The sequence below is a fragment of the Symphalangus syndactylus genome, chromosome 22, assembly GCF_028878055.3.
Source record: "Symphalangus syndactylus isolate Jambi chromosome 22, NHGRI_mSymSyn1-v2.1_pri, whole genome shotgun sequence".
Taxonomy (NCBI): Eukaryota; Metazoa; Chordata; class Mammalia; order Primates; family Hylobatidae; genus Symphalangus; species Symphalangus syndactylus.
In genome coordinates, this window is record NC_072444.2 from 44589446 (window position 1) to 44609626 (window position 20181).

The 20181-nt window shown below is 41.5% G+C and overlaps 1 long non-coding RNA gene across 2 annotated transcripts in view; it reads right to left on the reverse strand.

Annotated features, from left to right (window-relative positions):
* Nucleotides 1–1794: 1794 nt before the first annotated feature.
* LOC129472385 (uncharacterized) overlaps nucleotides 1795–20181 on the reverse strand; it is a 33419-nt gene continuing 15032 nt past the window's right edge. Inside the window, exons 3-6 of one of the 2 annotated variants that reach the window (XR_008653911.1) lie at nucleotides 13011–13268; nucleotides 12129–12232; nucleotides 5877–6028; nucleotides 1795–1871 (exon numbers count right to left, since the gene is read on the reverse strand). This is a non-coding gene — a long non-coding RNA (uncharacterized lncRNA). The remainder of the gene's footprint in view (nucleotides 1872–5876; nucleotides 6029–12128; nucleotides 12233–13010; nucleotides 13269–20181) is intronic. The other variant, XR_010118756.1, reaches the window with a different exon arrangement.

The following is a 20181-nucleotide window of genomic DNA, read 5'->3' on the forward strand; positions in this document are numbered from 1 at the left end:
TTACACATAGGATAGTTGTATCATGTGCAGCAGAGTCATGGCCTTGTTATTGTCTTTATTTTACAGTTAAGTATGGTTTAAGGAGATGTATGTTGATGTGGACTTGTGATGGTTCATGTTATGAGTCAACTTGACTGGACCACAGAGTGCCTAGACATTTGGTCAAACATTATTCTGGGCATGTCTGTGCAGGCGTTTCTAGATAAGTTTAACATTGGGACTGGTAAACTGAGTGCAGTGAGTTGCTCTTCCTTATGTGTATGGGCCGTACTCAATCTGTTGAAGTCCTGAATGGAACAAAAATGTCAACCCTTTCATGAATAAGAGGAAACTCCTCCTTTCTGACTGCTGGGAGATCTGTCTCTCCTTGCCTTTGGACTTTAACAGAAACATTGATTCTTCTTGAGTCTGGAGCCTACTGGAATTTGGACTGAAATTTACACCATCCGCTTTTCTGAATTTCCAGCTTGCTGACTGCAGATCTTGGGATTTATCAGCCTCTGTAATCAGGTGAGCCAATTCCTTATTATAAATCTCTTTCTATATACACACCTACACACACATCCTATGAGATTTGCTAACAAATGATGTGCTCTGCCTTAGAGCTGAGTGAAGATTATTTTGAAGAAAACACAGGGAGCGATGTGGACATGCAGCTAAATAGGGCTATTTTAAAGAGAGGAGAGCTAGATTTGGGAGGTAACCACAGTGACTACAAAGGGATGAAAAGGGCACACCCAAAAGCCATTCATGTTGTCTGTGTTCACTCGGGATTTCTATTCCTGGTTGTGGCTGGATTTGGAGTTCTCTCTCACTTTCCTTTCCTTTATCAAAATAAACTGACAATATATATTAATATAATATATAAAACTATTGACAGTATTAATATAAAGTCAGTTTATTACATATATATATATAGCGAGAGAGAGACTACACACACACACACACACACACACACACAGATATGTGTGTTTCATGTGCACACATCTCCAAAGTCGTGTCTGCCTTGTTCATGACACCCCTCAGGGTAAAGGTGGCAGCACCAGCTCTGCCTGTGTCTCTGTCAGCCTGAAGGTCAGCATCAAGGGGCCTACTCTTTAGAGAAGCCAATTTGCATAATTTATCCCCCTTCAGGGGACATCTTGCCATTATCAAATGCATTACTCTCCACTCTGTGAAACATTACAGGTGCAAAAATCCTGTCCAATCAAGGAAAGCCTTAGAATTTGAATTCTGGAGTTATTTGCCGGGACCAGATCTGGGGTGGTCTGGCATTCGTGGAGCCCACCACGTGCCAGGGATTTATTGATGCTTCCTCCCGCAATCCTCTCAGCAGCCACACTAGGAAGAGATCTGAGAGGGGCTTCATAGGGAAGACATGCTGCCCTATAGTCCAGGCATATCACAGACACATAATTAACATTTCCTTTTCATTTGCCTCCTCCATCCACACATAAGCTGAGGTTTTCTTTGACACTTTTCTCTTCTGACTGTGCCATTTCTTTTTTATTTCATTACAAAACCACAAGCTAAAAAACAAAAATGAAGCATCAAAAATATTTCTCCTCCCTTTCCAAAAAAGCAAAGAAAACAACAGAAAAACCAAACATAACTACTACCATCAAGAATAACTATTGGCTTCACAATAACGGAACCCAACATGAGTTCAAAGCTTTGACTTCATCTGGAAAAATTTCACATTCAATTCACTTTATTAAAACAAAATTCACATCTGTTTAAAAGGTGAGGAAACTTGGATAAAGTGTGGAAAGGGTTTAGTTGAAATATTCTCATGCTGGTCCCTGTCTCAATGGAGCTGTGTGCTGTCCACCAGTCTCTTTCTCTGTGTTGGCTGATCTTTGATTTTTCACCTGAATTAAGAAAGAGATTCATTAACTCAACAAATACTCTTTCTACTATGGGCCAAGTGTAGCTGTAGGCTCCATAAATTCAGCTATGAACAAGAGCTATCTGGAACTACTCTTCTGGAGCTTAATTCTGTAGAGAAAGATGGACATTAAACTCATGAATCAAGACGTGATGAAGAGAACTTAAGCTGGTGACAATTGCTATGAAGAAAGTAAGACAGGAAGAAGTGGTTGGAGCTGCCTGGGGTGAGAGGGAAGTTGGAGAGAGCCAAGAAAGTCCCCCTGGAAGGAAAGGACATGTGAGCTGAGACCTATGTGATGGGAGATGCTGGGCACTCCTTCCCAGGACAGGGGGAAGCAAAGAAAAAGTCCAGAGGTTAGGAGTGAGTTTGGCTTGTTTGGTAAGACCAGAGGGAGTAAGGAAGAGTGGTAGATAATTTCTGGATTCCTATAGTTTATTCTGCAGGCCACTCCTGAGTTAGCACATGATTTAATCCTCACAGCAGCTGTATTTCATACATATCATGTCAAATTTAGAGACGCACGTGCTGAGATGCACATGCTGACACCCAGAGACCTGGGATGTCATAGCCAGCCAAGACCAGCAGGAGGATGGACCCCAGGCATCATCCACCAGTTGGTGAGTGTGAGAGCCAGGGATCAGCTCACACAAGACCACCCTTACATCTGACAACAATTGAAATTTTGGGAGGGCACCCAAGCCACTCTCTGTTTTTGATAATTCACTAAAAGCACTCACAAAACTCATGAAAACAGTGGTACTTGTGGTTACAGTTTGTTACAGGGAAAAGATACAGATAAAAGTTGACCAAGGGAAGAGATATCTAGAGGAGAGTCCAGGAGGGGATGAAGCGCAGAGTTTCTAGTCGTCCTCCCTTTGTGGAGTGAGGGCAATGTTTCCCTCCTTGCATTCATGTGTGACCATTCACACTGAGTACTGCCAACCAGGGAAGCTCACCTGAGCCTCCGTGTGCAGAGTCTGTAGTAGGGCTCCATCACGTAGGTGTGACTGATTAGTCATCCACATGATTGACCTCAGTCTTCAGCCCTCCTTTAGCAGACTGATATTGTGTGACCAAAAGCCCCCACCCCAGGTCACTTTGTTAGTATCCAATGTGGACAGCCCCCATTCTAAATCACACTGTTAGCTATCCAGGGGGACTCAAGACCCCCCGGCCAAGTCACTCCATCAGGTATGACATTCCAGGAGCCTAGAGATCAGTTCCAAGTAGCCAAGGGCAAAGGTCAGGCCTCTTTTTAAGCAAGGTTAAATTCTGCACTGGGCACTAAGCTATACATTTTATGCAGGATGTTGCTTATGAAACAGGAAATTTTCCATGACTCCTTCACAGGACTTACTCAGCCTGCAGCTCTCAACCCCTCATGGGAGGAGGAGCACATAGGCGAGTGGGTGCAGGGGCTGGGATGAGTGCTTCTGGGCGCTAGCAGGAGCTAAACTCTCTGTGGCCTTGGGGCAGCATCTAGGGAATACCCACAACCCCCAGAGTCCCAGAGGGCGTGTGTTACAGTGTGCTCTTTTAGTTTTCCTGCCTGTGGATGGCTTAAGTGTTTAAGAGCTGAGTGTGACAGCCCTCTGTATCCTGAGCTCTTGTTTGGCATCCAGGAAGAATCAGGTGGCATGAACATATTGAAGATGGTAAATGTGGGGGATTTTATTGCCAATAAATGTGGCTGTCAGTGGGATGAAGAGCTGGAAAGGGGATGAAGTGAGAAGGTGGTCTTCCCCTGGAGTTTGGTGGTCCCCGGCTGAACTCTTCTCTGAGGTCCTGCCGTCAAGCTGTCCCTCTGAAGTCAAAATGTTTCTTTCCGATGTCCCGCTGCTTCTTCTCTTCTCTCCTTCTCTGCCATGCCTTTGCCAGTTGGAGCCTGGGGTTTTTATGGGTACAGGATGGGAGGTGGGCAGGCCAGGGTGATTTTGGAAAAGGCAACATTCCAGTGGGAAAATGAGGATGTAAAGTTCTCACTTTGGGCTGTGGCTTTAGGTCTGAGGGCGGGGCTTCACTAGGAACCCTGCCTTTTTCTGCCTAGAATTTTTCTGCCTCCTGTCCCTATCACTTATGAGATGCACAGGTTTCTGGCATGCCCACTGCTCCTCTCTTTTTCTTGTAGGTCCTTTTAGATGGCAGTGGATCTGGGGCATCTTTGATTAACAGGGTGGTGTTTCCCTGCATTTGCAGGCACACCTGCACCTTCTACCCACTGCAAGTGAGAAAATTCCTCTCCTAACCAGGCTTTCAGGCTCCAGAGCTGACACTGATGGGAGGTTATCTGGGAGTCAGTGTGGGGCATAATGGAAAGCATCCTTGCCAGGCCACCCACTCACAGCACCTGTTCAGAAAGGGCAGAGTGGAAGGAAGGCAGCACACTGGCACTCTTGGACTATCACCATGGCAACAGCTCCAGTCCAGCATCCTGCGTCCTTCAAGGACATCCCTTCCTGAGCCTTAGCCCTTCTCCTCACCAGAAAGTTGTCAGCTTTGTTTGAGGGCAGTTTCATTGCTTGTGAGTCCTCACTGGGCCATGACAATTCAGGTAGCTGCCCTTTTCCCGCTGTGATGGCAGCTGGCACTTGGCAAAGGGAGCATGGGAGCAGAATTGCCTGCAGACCCCTCACATGGGTTGTGCTTCCTTCTACAGCCCTGCAGGGCCCCCACCCTCTTACGTGGCTTCAATCTAAGCTGATATACCTGAAATGTCCCTTCCTTCTCATGCTTGTTCTGCCTTCCCAGATCTACCTGAGTCTGACACAATCTCAAATACCCCTCCATAAAGAGACAGTGTGAGGGCAATCAGAATGTGGGGCTGTGTGGCAATCATTCAAAATCCAAGTTGGCTTGTTCTTAGACCAAATCACTTGGGCAAATTTCTTCAAATCTCTGCGCCTGTTTTCTCTTTTATAAAGCTTCACAGGTTTCTCATAAATGAGGTCATACACACAAGTGATTAAGATATTAACTGATACATTATTAGCTATTATTATTATAATGCTGGCTGTTGTGAAGATTAAATGAAGGAATCCATTGTCATTGGTACATAATGGTTGCCCATTGCATGCTATTTCTTTTATCTTCAAGGTGTCACTGTCTTCTTTTCCTAGCTCATCATGAACAGCATTTGGTTGCCTGATTACGCATGCACACACATGCACACACACACAATCTCTTGACTCATCTTCAGCCACTGCAACCTTCTTGCTCTTCCTTAAATGCATCAAAGACACCCCGTCTTCAGACATCTGCTCTTGCATTTTCTTTTCTTGCAGTGCTCTTTCCCAAGACAGCTGATGGCTCAACTCTACATCTGGGTCTGTGCTCTGACATCAGCTTTTCCAAGTCCTCTGATCTCCACATCTAGGCAAGCAGCTTGAGGCACTCTCTCCTCCTTCTGCTTTGCTTTTCCGCATAGCATTTATCTGCTGTTTTATCAGATTATATATATCTGGGTGCTAATTTTCTATCTCCTTTATTAGAATTCAGGTTCCACTAGCACAGGTTCTTTGCTCAGTACTTTATCCTCTGTTCCTAGAATAGTGCTAGTTACATAGTAGATACTTATTTAATATTTCTTGAATAAGTGAAAGAATACTCTCTTGATTATATTCTAGTGGTTTTATTTTATTTTATTACAGACAGGGTCTCACTTTGTCACCCAGGCTGGAGTGCAGTGGTACAATCATAGCTCACTGCAGCCTTGAGCTCCTAGGTTCAAGCGATCCTCTCACCTCAGTTTCTCGAGTAGTTGAGACTACAGGTGCTAGCCCCCACGCTCAGATAATTTATTTTTTATTTTTTGTAGTGACAGGGTCTCACTGTGTTGTCCAGGCTTGTCTTAAACTCCTAGCCTGAAGCAATTCTCCAGCCTCGGCCTTCGAAAGTGCTGGCATTACAGGCATGAGCCACTGTGCCCAGCATTTCTGAGGGTTTCTTTGTTTACATATAGTCTTAGAGAACAGGGTCCAGAACTTACCTGTTCTCTGTCTCTACTTCAGTACATTTCAAAAGTATTGGTTTATATCCCATATTCAGTGAAGACATCTAGAATCCAATTGTATCTGCCAATCAATCTCTTTTAATGAACACTCATTTACTGATGTGTATTTTGTACATGGACCTGTTTGACTTTTAGAAATTGAAAGATGATTATAATGTTATCCTGCCTTCAAATAGCTTACAGCCCTATAAAAGAACTCACGGTCTAGTAAGCTGAAATTACAGCCCAGGTGAAGAAATACATTTTCCGTTGTGACTCAGTACAACACACACACACACACACACACACACACACATTCACACACATGCAATGAAAATAATTTTTTAGGAATACTATGTATTCTATTTATTCTATTTCAGCTTTCAGAAATTCTGGTACTTACTAAATTAATTTTATGACTCATCAATGAGGTATGACTCCCAATTTTAAAAACATGACTATAATGAAACTTATTTACTTTCCTTGATTGCTTAGAGAATTATGTAATTATTATTTCACAGACTTTTCACGTCTGTCTTCTTCACTACAATAAAGGTGATGATGGTTATAGTAATCTTACTTTATGCCAGACATTGTTTTAAGCACATTTCATGGATTATCTCATTAAATCTCCATAACAAGACTTTGAGGTTAGGCCTATTTCTAGCACCTTTAAACAGATATGGAAAACAAGCTCAGAGAGATTACAAAGCTATTTGAAGTCTCATAGCAAGTAAGAGGCAGGAAGGACCAGAGCTGTGTTCTTAAATACTACGCCATATTGATTCCCTAGAGCCACTGGATTCAGGCAGGAACCATATCTGTTTTCACTCATTGTTGTATCCCCAAGTTTGAGAACCTCTGGCTCCCCTCCTGGGTTCCTTCTCCCTTGTAATGATGCTATTCCTCCATCTCACTGTGTGGTATAATAAAGAATATATCTGCTCTTTGTCTCCAGTTCTTGTCATAGAGCTTCTAAAACCCTTGGAATTTCCTGAGTGACTGGCACATGTGAGCTGACTCTTGGTGGGTCCCTAGATAACTTCTGGATGAGGGTTAGTCATCACAAAGACCAGCCATGTGATTAGATCATTGAAACTTTCAGCCATCTGATCTTAGAGAGGGGACAAGGGCTGGAAGTTGAGTTCTATCACATGGCCAGTGATTTAATAAATCATTCCTATGTGTTGAAACCCTACTAAAAACTTCTGGACACAGAGGCTTAGTGGATCTTCCTGGTTGGTGAATGGATTCGTATGCTGAGACAGTGACACACTCTGATTCCATGAGGTGAGGGCACGAATGATCCATTCCCTACCCCCAGATCATGCCCTTTGCGTCTCCTCATTTGGCTATTCTGCATCTAGGTCCATTAAGATAAAACTAGAATTATAAGTATAGCACTTTCAGGAAGTTCTAGGAGTCAGTGTAATAAATTATCAAAACTCAGAGGATTATGGAAACCCTTAGATTTATAGCCAGTCAGTCAGAAGTGCGGGTGGTCCTAAGACTTGCAGCTGACATCGACTGAGGTCTGTCTCGTCAAGGGCCAAACCCGGGGCCTTGAACACACAGGTGACAGGTACCTCCATGGCTATGTATCCTTCTAAATGCAGGCAGGGCATTTTCTCATGTCCACAGTGACCTCGGATACATCAGGATCAGTGAGTTCATTATGTTTCCTCTTATTCTCAATTACTGTAAATGAATTTCTGCAGAATCACCGAGAACTGTGAAGATTTACAACAGATTAACTTTCATTTAGTTTAACAAAATTGTCTCAATGCATAAATCCAGGCCTGCTTCAGACTCATAAATTTTTAGTGTCAGTGGGATCTGACACTAATCCTGGGTGGTCAGCATCATAGGTGAATTGTGGTCTGTTTAGTTTGGTGGAAACATCGTATTTTGGAATTTGTAGCTGGTGGTGAAAAGGTAGGGATGGTTTGGGACATCCACACTTGCCGCTGGTGTCTGAAGTGAGGATAGTCACCTGAGAGACTTTGTTTTTAATGTGTGGGGTCTACACTAATGCTGGGTAGTTGGTGTCAGAGCTGAATTGAATTGTGGGACACCCACATGGTATCAGAGACTGTCAGAACAATTCTGGAACCCACCTGTAGGAATCTTTGTGCTTCACTGCCTTCTCAGCCTCAGCATTTACTCCCACCTGATAAGCTTGTTTGAAAAGAAGAACTAAAGATTAATGAGACTTAAATTGTGAAAACTACGAGTACCATAAAAAAATTTGTCCTTTAAAATTCATGTTTTCAGGCTGGATGCAGTGGCTCACACCTGTAATCTCAGCACTTTGGGAGGCCGAGGCAGGTGGATCACAAGGTCAGGAGTTCGAGACAAGCCTGGCCAATATGGTGAAACCCTGTCTCTACTAGAAATACAAAAAATTAGCCGGGAGTGGTAGCGGGAGCCTGTAGTCCCAGCTATTCAGGAGGCTGAGGCAGGAGAATCGCTTGAACCTGGGAAGTGGAGGTTGCAGTGAGCCGAGATCGCTCCATCTCACTCTAGCCTGGGCGACAGAGCGAAACTGTCTCAAAAAAAAAAAAAAAAAGTTTTCATGTGTAGCATGGTATGCCAGACATCAGTCTGTCAACAAATCACTATTTGGGAAAGGAAGGTCTTGCCAGGTGCTGAGGAATGCAAACAATTGAGCCAGTGCTCTGAATTTTCCATTTAGGAGCTCTGTAAACTGGGCTACCGTTCTAACCTGTCTGAGCTTCAGTTTCCGCTCCTAAATACATGAACGATGGCAAAAATTAAAATAAACCTCCTAATATAGTTTTAAGAAACGTGTCCAGGTTAGCATATCCATTCACCCCTTTGTAAGAACTTTTGGTTCCAGTCAGTATATGGGTCAGTGTTCTAATCACAAAAGATACACCAGAGTATTGAATTAACATTAATTCAGGCAGGGCCTAATGATCCCAGAAACTCCCCTTTCCTGCAAGAGGCTTCTTTGGTTTGAGATAGACTAGAGGAGTCTCATCATATGGGTTTCTTAGAGGCTTCTGTGATTATATACAGGCTTAGGGAATAGGGCTCAGAAAGGAACTGCTTGCTCACAAGCGCAATGCTCACAGGTACCAAACCCTCAGTTGTTTTTGTAGGGAATTAGAACTACTTTCCATTCCTGTATATTGCAATCAGTTTTTACTTCTGTTCCCAAATCACTGACACTCCCTGCCTCCTTGCACTGCCAAAACATCCATTCTGTGCCCTCTGGACTCCTTTGCTCTCCACCTAAACCCTCAAGTCTTTTCCCATGGCACATCATACAATGCATGCCCACGAAATTTCTGCTTATTTTTATTCCCATATAGACACCAGAAGTGTGATAACTATTTTGCAGAGGTGTTAAGGATGGAATAAGAAAACATATATGAAGTGTAGCTTATTGCTGGAATTTGATAAAGATGAACTCGTGTTCCTCTTCCAACCACACAGAAGCAGCGACATCTGCCCCTTTGGCACAGTGCAGGTTTATAGTTGTTAGACTTTACTGAGTCTAACAGCTGCAGATCTCTCTTTCCCAGGCTACATTCTGTGTTCTCACCACCCAGTTATATCTCAGGAAGTCCACTGGTTCCTTTATCCTCTGAGAGTGACATGGACCACTGGCAGGGACCAAAGAGGGTCACGGCAGTAGAAAAAGCCAGGGTATAGATGAGCAGAGACCCAAGAAGACCAGGCATGTCATCCTTAGAGTCTAGCACAGGGCAGAGACTGCCAATGGATACAGCTGGATAAGCCAGAGAGAGACGTGGTATTTCCTCATCCATCCTCAGGGGTGACTCAGACTGATTCCTGACAGCCCTCTTAGCCTCCAGCAGAAGGAGAGGAGCAAGCATGAAAAAGCCAGCCATCTCCCCTCCTCCCCATTCTGCCTTCCTGGAGCCCGAGGCCTGACTTAAGAGGGGAAGGGAAAAGTCATCCAAGGTAAAAGAGAGGTTCAAACAACGCTAACTTTCAAAAACCGGAAGTGACTGAGGTGTGTAAAATTCACATAGCATGTCATTAAAGATGAGATGAAAGTTGGACAGCATGGTGAAAGCAGTGATTACAGAAAAAGTGAATAAAATGATTCCATGTTTGGAATCCACTGGCTATAGATCACTTAATAAGTCGATGACAGAGGATTGAACAAGATTCAATGGAATCTGAAAGACTTGTCTGAGTGGATAATTTTGGGGTCCAGAGTCAGACAGAGATGATTCTGGGAGTGGGAGGAGTCAGGGACAACTGCCAGAGGCATGGGTTGTGTCACTCCAGCAGGTGGCTGCAACACAAGGCATCTGCCCATCGGCCAGTATCCAGCAAGGGAGCTCACGGTACAGGCCAGAGGCAGGGCGGGCAACCTCATCCTGGTGGGTCTTTTGAAGGCTTGGGCACATGACTACAGATGACATGGAAAAGCAGCACGAGGCAGGTCATGCTGCACTTGGGGGTTGGGTTGGGACCAGCACACTGGCTCTGTCCCTCTCGCGGTCAGAACACACAGGTGACAGGTACCTCCATGGCTATGTATCCTTCTAAATGCAGGCAGGGCATTTTCTCATGTCCACAGTGACCTCGGATACATCAGGATCAGTGAGTTCATTATGTTTCCTCTTATTCTCAATTACTGTAAATGAATTTCTGCAGAATCACCGAGAACTGTGAAGATTTACAACAGATTAACTTTCATTTAGTTTAACAAAATTGTCTCAATGCATAAATCCAGGCCTGCTTCAGACTCATAAATTTTTATAGCTCCTGCTTAGTAGACAATGCTTTTTTTCCCTTTTCTTTCCTTCCCTCGCCCCTCTCTCTTCCTCTCAGACTCTGCTCTGCCTTCACAGACCGCCTGGGCTGGGAAACCCTGTCAGACTCTTCCGAGCCAGGAGATGAAAGCTTCCAGAGAGCGATGTAAAATATACTTACGGCCTCTCTCTGCAAATACTCCTGTTTCTTCATAAATGAGTATAAATGAAGCGTGACAAGCAATTTGCTGCATGGAGGCTGATATTAATGACTTCACATATTCATACCTGCTTGTACGATCACATTTTTTCTTTTTCTTGGCCAGTGACACATTCTGGTCCAAAGGAACTTACATTAAGAATACTCCCTTTTCCCATATTAAGAGGAAAACGTTTCCTAAACCTCCTGTATTATTCACATGGGTACTTAAGGGCTCTTTGCAGTTAGCAGGAGCCTTCCTGTGGGAAGTAGCGTGGTACAGGGTGAAGATGGATCTTCCATTAATTAATTTAACAAAAATTTCGTGGCTTCATTATCTCTGTTACAAGAAGGGATAGGCGATGGGACACGATGGCCCACACAGACCTCATGGTCTAGTGGGGTGCTCTGGGACAGCCAGGTCCAGGTTCAAGCCTGAAATGGGCCTGCTCGGTTTCCTGCCAAATGCTGCCTTACTGTAAGATTGCTGTGGAAAGCTTCCCAAACACCTCTGGGAAGGATGGCAGCTATAAGGACCACACACTGGGACAAGGCAGAGAAATAATTTGGGAAATTAGAATAGTAATGCTCTCTTCCATGAGTCATTTTCCCCAGCAGGGTTGTGTCCAAAGCAGATGAACCCATTAAAAAAAAAAGTAGTCAGGTTATTATTTTAGGAGGCATTGTCCAAGATGTAAAACATAAGACAGAGGATTTGTCTTATTTATGCCACATGTGCACCTCCACCAAAAACAGGGAAGCTCTAAGCTGAGGAGGAGGGTGGTGAGGAAAGAGAGGGAGAGATGGAGGGCCCTGTCCTCAACAGTGAATCAGGAAGCTCCTTGGAAGAACTCACTTTAAATCCAAAGAGCCGACAGGCACTCGGCTTTACCCACCACTAGACTCGAGGAGTCAGCCTGGCAGCTGGGCCCTGCACCAGAGCAGGGCGAGAGTAAGGGGTGCAGGGTGCTGCGGCAGGGAAGCGATACAGGTCAAGTTCCACCAAGGCTTTCCTCTTTTCCCCCCTCAAGGTTAATGTTAAGCTTTAGAAGGCAAATAATGAGAACCAAATAATGCAGTGATCAAGTAGAGACATGACTGATGCATTTGAAAGGGGAGGTAGGGGCCAGTGAGGATGCTGCTGATACCACCCATTCATGCCGAAACATAGGCTGGGTGGGGGTTGGTGGTGGGCGTGGCTATGGGAGGTGATTCCTCATGAAGACCAGCAGAGCCCTGTGTCTGAGGAAAGAGGAAGGGAAAGAAGAGTCAAGTGTGACCACAGGATTGCACCTTGATATCTCAGTGACGCAAACTTCTTCTATTGGATTCCAAATCCCTTGCTCACGGTAATCTTGGAATGCAGTGCCTCTTCCACACATTATCAGCTGTTTGACCTGAAATACAGATGACAAGCAGATTAAAGGTTAATAACAATGTGGAGACTTTACTTTCTACAACTTCATGATGAAAACGGACCTAGCAGAAACCTAACAAAAACCAAATTGTTAACTTGGCCCCTGAGGCACTGAGGATTTCATAGGAGTTTGAAAAAAGAATTCCATGAATTATTTCTTCCTCTAGAAAGACACTCCCATCCCCCACATTGCCCCAGCCAAGACATTCTGTAACACTCTGGGAAAGGATAGAGAATATAACAAAACTTCTTTTGAGACAGTCAAAAATAAAATTAATTACTATTCTCAGGATGAGAAAGCACAATGAAAATTTCTCTTACGGGTCCAGGCGCCTGCTTCCCTAGCAATTTGCAGTAAGTTGATGCATCTCAGTGTAAACCAAAAAGCATCTGTGACAGGTCTTAATCAATTTAGAAGTTTATTTTGTCAAGGTTAAGGACATGCCCGTAAGAAAGAAACACAGAAATCACGGAAACGGCCTGCAGTCTGTGTCTTTCTCCAAAGATAATTTTGAGGGCCTCAATATTTAAAGGAGAAAAGCAGGCTGGAGGGAAAAGAAGGAAGATACGATCACATTACTGAATCCACGTTTTGCTGGAGAAAAGGAGCAGGTAGGGAAATCATCAATTATGTATTCATTTTGTGCTCAGTAAATTGGGACTTTACATTAAATAAAGTGAACATAGAACGTGTGGAGATATCTGGCCTTTAATCTGTTACTATTTGCTAAGGAACAAACAGAAAGGCAGTTTCTTACATGACTCAGCTTTCAGCTTAATTTTTTCCTTTTTGCATAGTGAGTTGGGGTCCCAAGACTTTATTTTCCTCTCACGAAAGCAAACATTTATCACTGCCCCTCCTGCCCAGGAGCAGTGCCTGGTACTGGGTCATTTGATTCCACCAGAGGTGAGCCTCGGATGGGGAGAACGGCCTTTCCCACTTCAGCAGGGTACAGGCCTGGACAGCACAGTTCCCTGGAGGAGGCTGATTTTGCATGAATTCTTGATTGAAATGGCTATAAGAGAATGGGGAAGAGAATATAGGGCTATTCTAGAAGAACATGTGGTATGAGAAAAGGAGGGGAACCAGAGCTTCTGATTTCTGGTTGGGTTATATACACAACTTCAACTCTGGAAAAATAATCTAGGTATATTCTCTCCACCAGCAAGAATTCTCAGTGATCAGCCTTTGCAGTGAACTGTAATCTGTAGCCTTTCTAGCCAATCCCAGTTGCTGGAGACAGCATACGCTCTTGCATGCCTTCTCTTGTAATATGAGCTTTGTAGATTTTCCTTCTTCTTGTTACCTAGATTTAAGAGTTTTATTCATTAAAAAAATATAGTCCTGCCTTGCAATTATTTGTCGATGCTTTATTTCTACACTAGATGATAAATTGCTAGAGGACAAGGACCATGACTTACCATCTTTGCTCCCCCTAGTAGCACCTGAGAGCATTATATAGAGCACAACATCTAATAGCACTGTCCAGAATGCAAGATGTGAAGCAGGAAGACCTGGGACTGCCTATGCATTTATTCCCTTCTGGCTGTGTAACCCCATGAGGTTGACCAAACCTTTCTGAATCTCGGTTTCCTTATCCAATAAGTGAGTATACAAAATAGTTGCAACAGAACATTACTGTTAAGATTCAACGGCATAGCAAGAAGTCAGTAAGTTACTATGGGGAGCTTAACAATGCATCAAAGATAGAAAGCCACGTTAAATCTAAAGTGGTGATTTCCTAGTACTATCATTTAGTATTTGAAGTATCATTAGGAAAGATGTGAAACACTTTGAGGGAGCTGAAACAGACAGGAAATAGGGACTGGATAAGCACACAGGCTGACGCCCTATTTTGAGCCTGCTACTTTCTGCTTGTAAGTTAATCAGAATTGTGGTTTCTCCACTGGTATACCACAATATTATATACTCAATAGATGGAGACCTGAAAAGATCCCCATTAAAGACGAGGTCACATAGGTCAATTGTCTACACTGCTTCTATATGCTTGCTCTGTTTCCACTTCCTGTTGCAACTTGTCTGTGGAGCTATAGGCTTATTTTTATTTATTTTTTATTATTTATTTATTTACTTTTGAGGCATGGTCTCTCTCTGTCACCCAGGCTGGAGTTCAGTGGTGCAATCTCGGCTCACTGCAACCTCTGCCTCCCAGGTTGAAGTGATTCTCATGCCTCAGCCTCACAAGCAGCTGAGGTTACAGGTGCCTGCCATGATTTTTGACCTGGCTAATTTTTGTAATTTTAGTGGTGAAGGGGTTTCACCATGTTAGTCAGGCTGGTCTTGAACTCCTGACTTCAAGTGATCCACTGGCCCCGGCCTCCCGAAGTGTAGACTTACTTTTTATTTGAATCCTGCTAACATTAATATTAATAACACAATATGATAAATGTGATACTGTATATCGTATCAGAATGTGAGCTCCTTGAAGGTAGCAGTTTTCGCCTGACTGGCTTACCTCTGTGTCTTTAGAACCTAGGACAATATCTGGTTTATATTACGCATTCAATAAATACTGACTATATGAATGAATAAACGAATGAGGCCTCTATGGTGTTCAGCCAATCCTAGCAGTTCCTTTGGATGCTAAAGCAGCTTGGATCAGGTGTTGTTAGGGGCTGGAAAATGAATAAAGCTTGGCTGTCCAATGTGACGGCCTCTTGCAGTTGAGTTAATTCAATACCCTAGGCATCTTCTGGAGATTATGTCAAAACAGCTAGTTTCCTAGGCAGACAGGCAGGGCTCATAAATCTGCTCAGTGCATTCTCTCTTTCTCTAACGACAAAAAAAATTCATTTGGAGGTAAAATGTCCTGAAGGGGCCTTCAATAATATGTGTCATCGAAACAGAGAGGGCCAAACAGTCACCTCAGTAGTGGGAGCCATATTTCACCGCTAGTTAGTGTCAAATCTTGTTTCATTTGTCAGCAAAGCACTGGGGGAAAAATACTACCAGGCCTCCACTGTGGAGCAGGCTCTTCCTAACCAGGGGAGAATGTGTTTACAGAAGGAAGACTCTGTTTTGGCAATGGGTGTGTCCTTCACTTCCCGTCAGTCAGTGGGAATTCAATAGGTCATGTGCTCGGACCCTGCCTCAGATAACAGGCCACTGACAACTAATCAGTGTGCTCTTTCTAGGAACAGTGAGCAGTTACTCTTCAATTACTCTCAACAGCGGCCACAGCAAGCACAGAAAACATGTGCTCCAAAGGGGTTTTACCTCCTTGTCTCACACAGAGCTGAGAAACGAAATAAAACAACAGTGAACTACACTGGGACATTTATTGACCTTAATTTACAAAAGGTTTAATTAAGGTCAGAGAGGATAAAGACAGTACTTACGTAACCAAAAAGAAGGTTAGTTGCTCACTGCATGCAGAGTCCAGTTAACAAGAGCAAGGCTATTTACAAAGCAAGTGAATTTATTCCAAAGCTAGCTTGGGGAAGAAGCAGTATGTCTTCACTTTTGGAGAAGAGAGTGGGCATTTTTATAAGGTAGAGGAGGAAATGAGCAAGGGCAGGATGCTCCCTGCTATCTGGGTGCCTCATTTACCAGGCAGTTGAGTTGGCATCTTCCTGGGCAGAAGTAAATTGTAAAAGTGGCCAAATGGGCATACTTTTGACATGCTCTGTTGAGGTGACCCCCTGGAGGTGAGGGTTCATGGTGGCAGGCTTTGGTTTGCAAATCAACTGTCAATTCTGGAGGAGAGATCCCTCTTTGAGCACATGGATGAACTTGCCCTGTAAGGAATGTCTGATGAGTGGGAGGTGAAAGGTTGTATTTACATTTCTAAAGGGCTAAGTAGGAAGCAGAGAACAGGGGGAAAAGGGAGAGGGAAAGAAAAGAGAAAATATTCATAAAAATAGTTAAACTCTCTCTTAGAAAAATGCAGGTACTTGGTTACACTTGATAAATATTTGCTTTTAAAGAAATGAATAGAGGGCGTGCATTTTATTTTTATTGTGAGGTAGGACAAATGGGTCTTTTTTCTTCATTAAAATGTTGCATACCGTTTACTTTGTAAGAATTTGTTTTACTTTGTAAGACAAACATGTTTTACTTTGTAAGAATTTTAGGAGTAGATTGTCAAATTTCATGGAAAAATCTTGTTCAGTTTCTGATGAATCTTAGATTTAATTTACAAATTAATTTGAGTGGTATCAGTTTTGAAATCCTTTCATGTTTATTCTAGTATTTTCCAGGTTTTTAAAAAGCTTTGATCCATATAGAAATAATTTTGATGTGAAGACTGGAGTAGGAATCCCTTTTCCATTACTTTCCAGAGGATTAGCCATTTGTCCAAACACCATGTATTGATTAATCCATCTTTTTCTAATTGCTTTTTCCTAGCATTGTATCTTAGACTACATTTAACTTATTTTTGTACTCTCTTTCATTTCATTGATGTCTGTCCTCCATTCATGTGCAAATATTAAGTTCAGAATTGCTATACCTTGTAATACTTCAAAAAGTCTTCAGAATTATTCTGGATATACTTTCATGTTTACCTTTTTATTACTGTTGAATCAGCTTGTCTGTCCCTATTACCTATCCTTCCTCTCTAAAATATCAATATCTCATAAATTTAAATTTATAAATTTATAGTTTTGACACCAAATAGGTTTATAGACTCTTGATAGCTTTATAATATTGACTTTTTCACCCCAAAATATAGCGTATCTTTCCATTCATTATGACTTTTTTATCATTCTTTAGCAATTAAAAATTTTTTCATAGAGTGCTAACACGTTCTTGTTAATGATTGTATTTTTATTCGTTGTTGCAATTATAATTACAATCTTTTTCTCATTATGTTTTCTAAGTGGTTGATCTTTTTATAGTGGGAAGCTATTGAATTTTATATGTTGATTTTATAATCAACCACTTTACTGGGTTCTCTTTTAGTTCTTAATTGTGTTCAGCTGACTTTCTTGGGCTTTCTGGATATGTTCTATTGTCTTTGACAAATGACAGTAATTTTAAATCCTTTCAAATTTTATGCCTCATATTTCTTTTCCTTGTCTTCTTGTACTGGCTAGGGCCTCCAGAATAATGATAAAAGTAGTGAGGAGAAGAGCTAACTTTGTTTACTCTTGATTTTATTAAGGATCCTTTCAGTGTTTTGCCATCAAGCATAATGCTGGCTTTTGGCTTAATCTTTGGCTACTTTATTAAGAATGTTACTTTTTTTAAAGTCAAGAATGGGTATTGAATTTTATTAACTATTGGTTGTCTAGTAGCTACAGTGATATCTGCTCCTTTTCTGCTAATGATGAAGATCATCGTGTAAGGCATTTGGTGGCCACATATTTCAATATTAATGTCCTTCAAGACTGCTTGTTAATATATCATTTAGGACATTTACAATGACAATTGTTAGTATATTTCATTATGTCTCATGTCATTGTGCTGTGTTTGTCATAATTTGATATCCAGAGTAGGATGGTTTTATAAATATAAATTGGGAACTTTTGGTCTTTATGTTCTGGAAATGTTTTGAAAGCACTTGAGCAATCTGTTAACTGAAAGATGGATGGAATCCATTTGGAACCTGGTATCATTTATCATGTTCTTATGCACACTATATTTTCTCTAAATTTAGGATTAAATCTAGAGACTTTGTATCAAATTTATGTCTGATTTAGTTTTGTAAGAGTATTTTTTAATAGTTGTAGGGGACTTTCATCAGGAATGTCTGATTTTTCTTTTTCAATGATATTAGAAGCCATTGATAATCATTGTCTAGATCCAGTAATTCATTGGGAATTGCTAATGTCAGATATTCCTTTGTTAAAAGAAAAACTTCAGCTGAATTAAATTTAAAGGAGTTTAATTGAGCAATGAACAATTTGCGAATCAGGCAGCCCCTGGAAGCACAGCAGATTCAGAGAGACTCCAGGGGTGCCTTGTGGTCAGAACAAATTTATAGACAAAAAAAGTAAAGTGATGTACAGAAATCGGAAGTGAGCTAAAGAAACAGCTGGATTGGTGACACGTTGGCAGTTGCCTTATTTGAACACAGTTTGAACACTCAACAGTGTACGAGTGGTTGAAGTACAGCTGCCAGGATTGGCCAAGACTCAGTGATTTTTCCCGGCGCATACTCTTAAGCTAGGTTTTCAATGTTGTCTACTTACTAAGTTAGGTTACAGTCAGTCCACAAGAACTCAAATATAGAATTACAGCGTCCTTCTCAGGCCATATTTAGTTCACTTTAACACCTTTCTATAATTTCTTTCTTGTTTATTTGATGGAAGACTTTTATTAGAAGAAACTTTCTCTTATCAATATTTAATTATTGTGTGGCATAGTTCATATAGGAGAGGCAGGATAAATGCTTAATTATTACTTTCTTTTTTCAAAATAATGAGTTGTTTTCTCAGCATCCTTCAAAGAACAGCAACGAGAAGTAGTTCAGTTTGCTTTGTTGTTATTCCTTTTTGTATCTTTATCAACTCCTGGATTTAGACTTGTTTGATGTGCCACAACCCATTGCAGTTATTAACCTCATTAATGCTCACATTTTCTAATCTGGACAGGAGTATCTTGTTAAACTCTGGCCATGAGTGCTTTTTGCGGGGAGATGTCAGAGCCTTGCCATTGGAAAGTGGTCAACTCATGGGTTGGTAAGAAGAATCTATTGACAACAGTAGAGGTTTGGAAAATAAAGTTATATTAGATAGAAAGAATGTTGCAGCAGAGTGCAGTGTGCTGCCTAAGAAGGAAAGGACTGAGTGTTCTGCTGTGGATTTTTCCTTAGGGGTATTTATAGACCTTGAAGTGGGAGCTTAAGGGCAATTTGAACCATATTAGCCACATAGATCATAATAAATGATTACATTAGTAGACATTTTGGTGCCTTAATGTCAGCAAGGGTTGCACAATGAGTTACAATATGCATGCATTCTGGAGATGTACAGAAAAGCTAGTTACTTATACCTTTTTGGGAAAGGCGCCTGGAACCAGGTGCCAGCTTTGGATAATAGAATAGGGAAGTGTAATTACTTCTGAATTCCTCAGATAAGGAGTGTTGCCTCTGGATGGCCTGCATGATGGCCACCAGGTGATCTTTGCTTTCCTCACTTAGGACATGAACCTTATGGTATTTGATATTTTTCTTGTTTTCTAATGGTAAAAAATAAAGTTATAGCCCCATTTTGTACCGTTTTTACTTGCCCCAGATCTAGAATATGGAATAATTTTTCCAAGGAACCCTGGTTTATCTTAGTTGGAAATAATATTAGAGAAAGTATTCTGAGCATGCCGAGTGTTCACTGCTTCTGGTTAATTGTTGCTTTTAGGCTTTTTTGGAGGATAAAGAAATTTTCCAAAACTCACTTTGTGAATTCATACTGATACTTCAGCTTCCACTAATTAAACGTCATAATGATTTTTCTTTATTTTATATCACACAAACACACAATTTCCTAATGATAATGTTAATACTACTAGCAAAGAGGTTGAAGTGTGTGTATGTGGTAATTACTTCTATCCTTACGGTATATCCCCACTGAGTATGTACATTCAAAAATCACTGTTTTAAAGTCAACCAGAATAGTGTCTTCCTGCATCATTATGCTACCAAATAAATACTCAATTAGCATCATTTGCTTAATTTATTTTTTATTTGTAAGGATGGCTTTTAAATTTAATTTCGTGTTATAATTTTCATCTCCCTAATGATTAATGATGTAGAACATATTTTCCTGTGCTTCTTGGCTATTTAAATCATCTTCTTTGGAAAAACAGCAATTGAAATAATATGTCTATATTTTAATTCAGTTTTTGTCTTATTATTGAATTATAAGAGTTCTTTAAAGAGTTTGATAGAAGTCGCTTTGTATACATATATGTATGTGATTTACATGTATTTCCTCCCATTCTGTGGATTGTATTTTCACTTTCTCGAT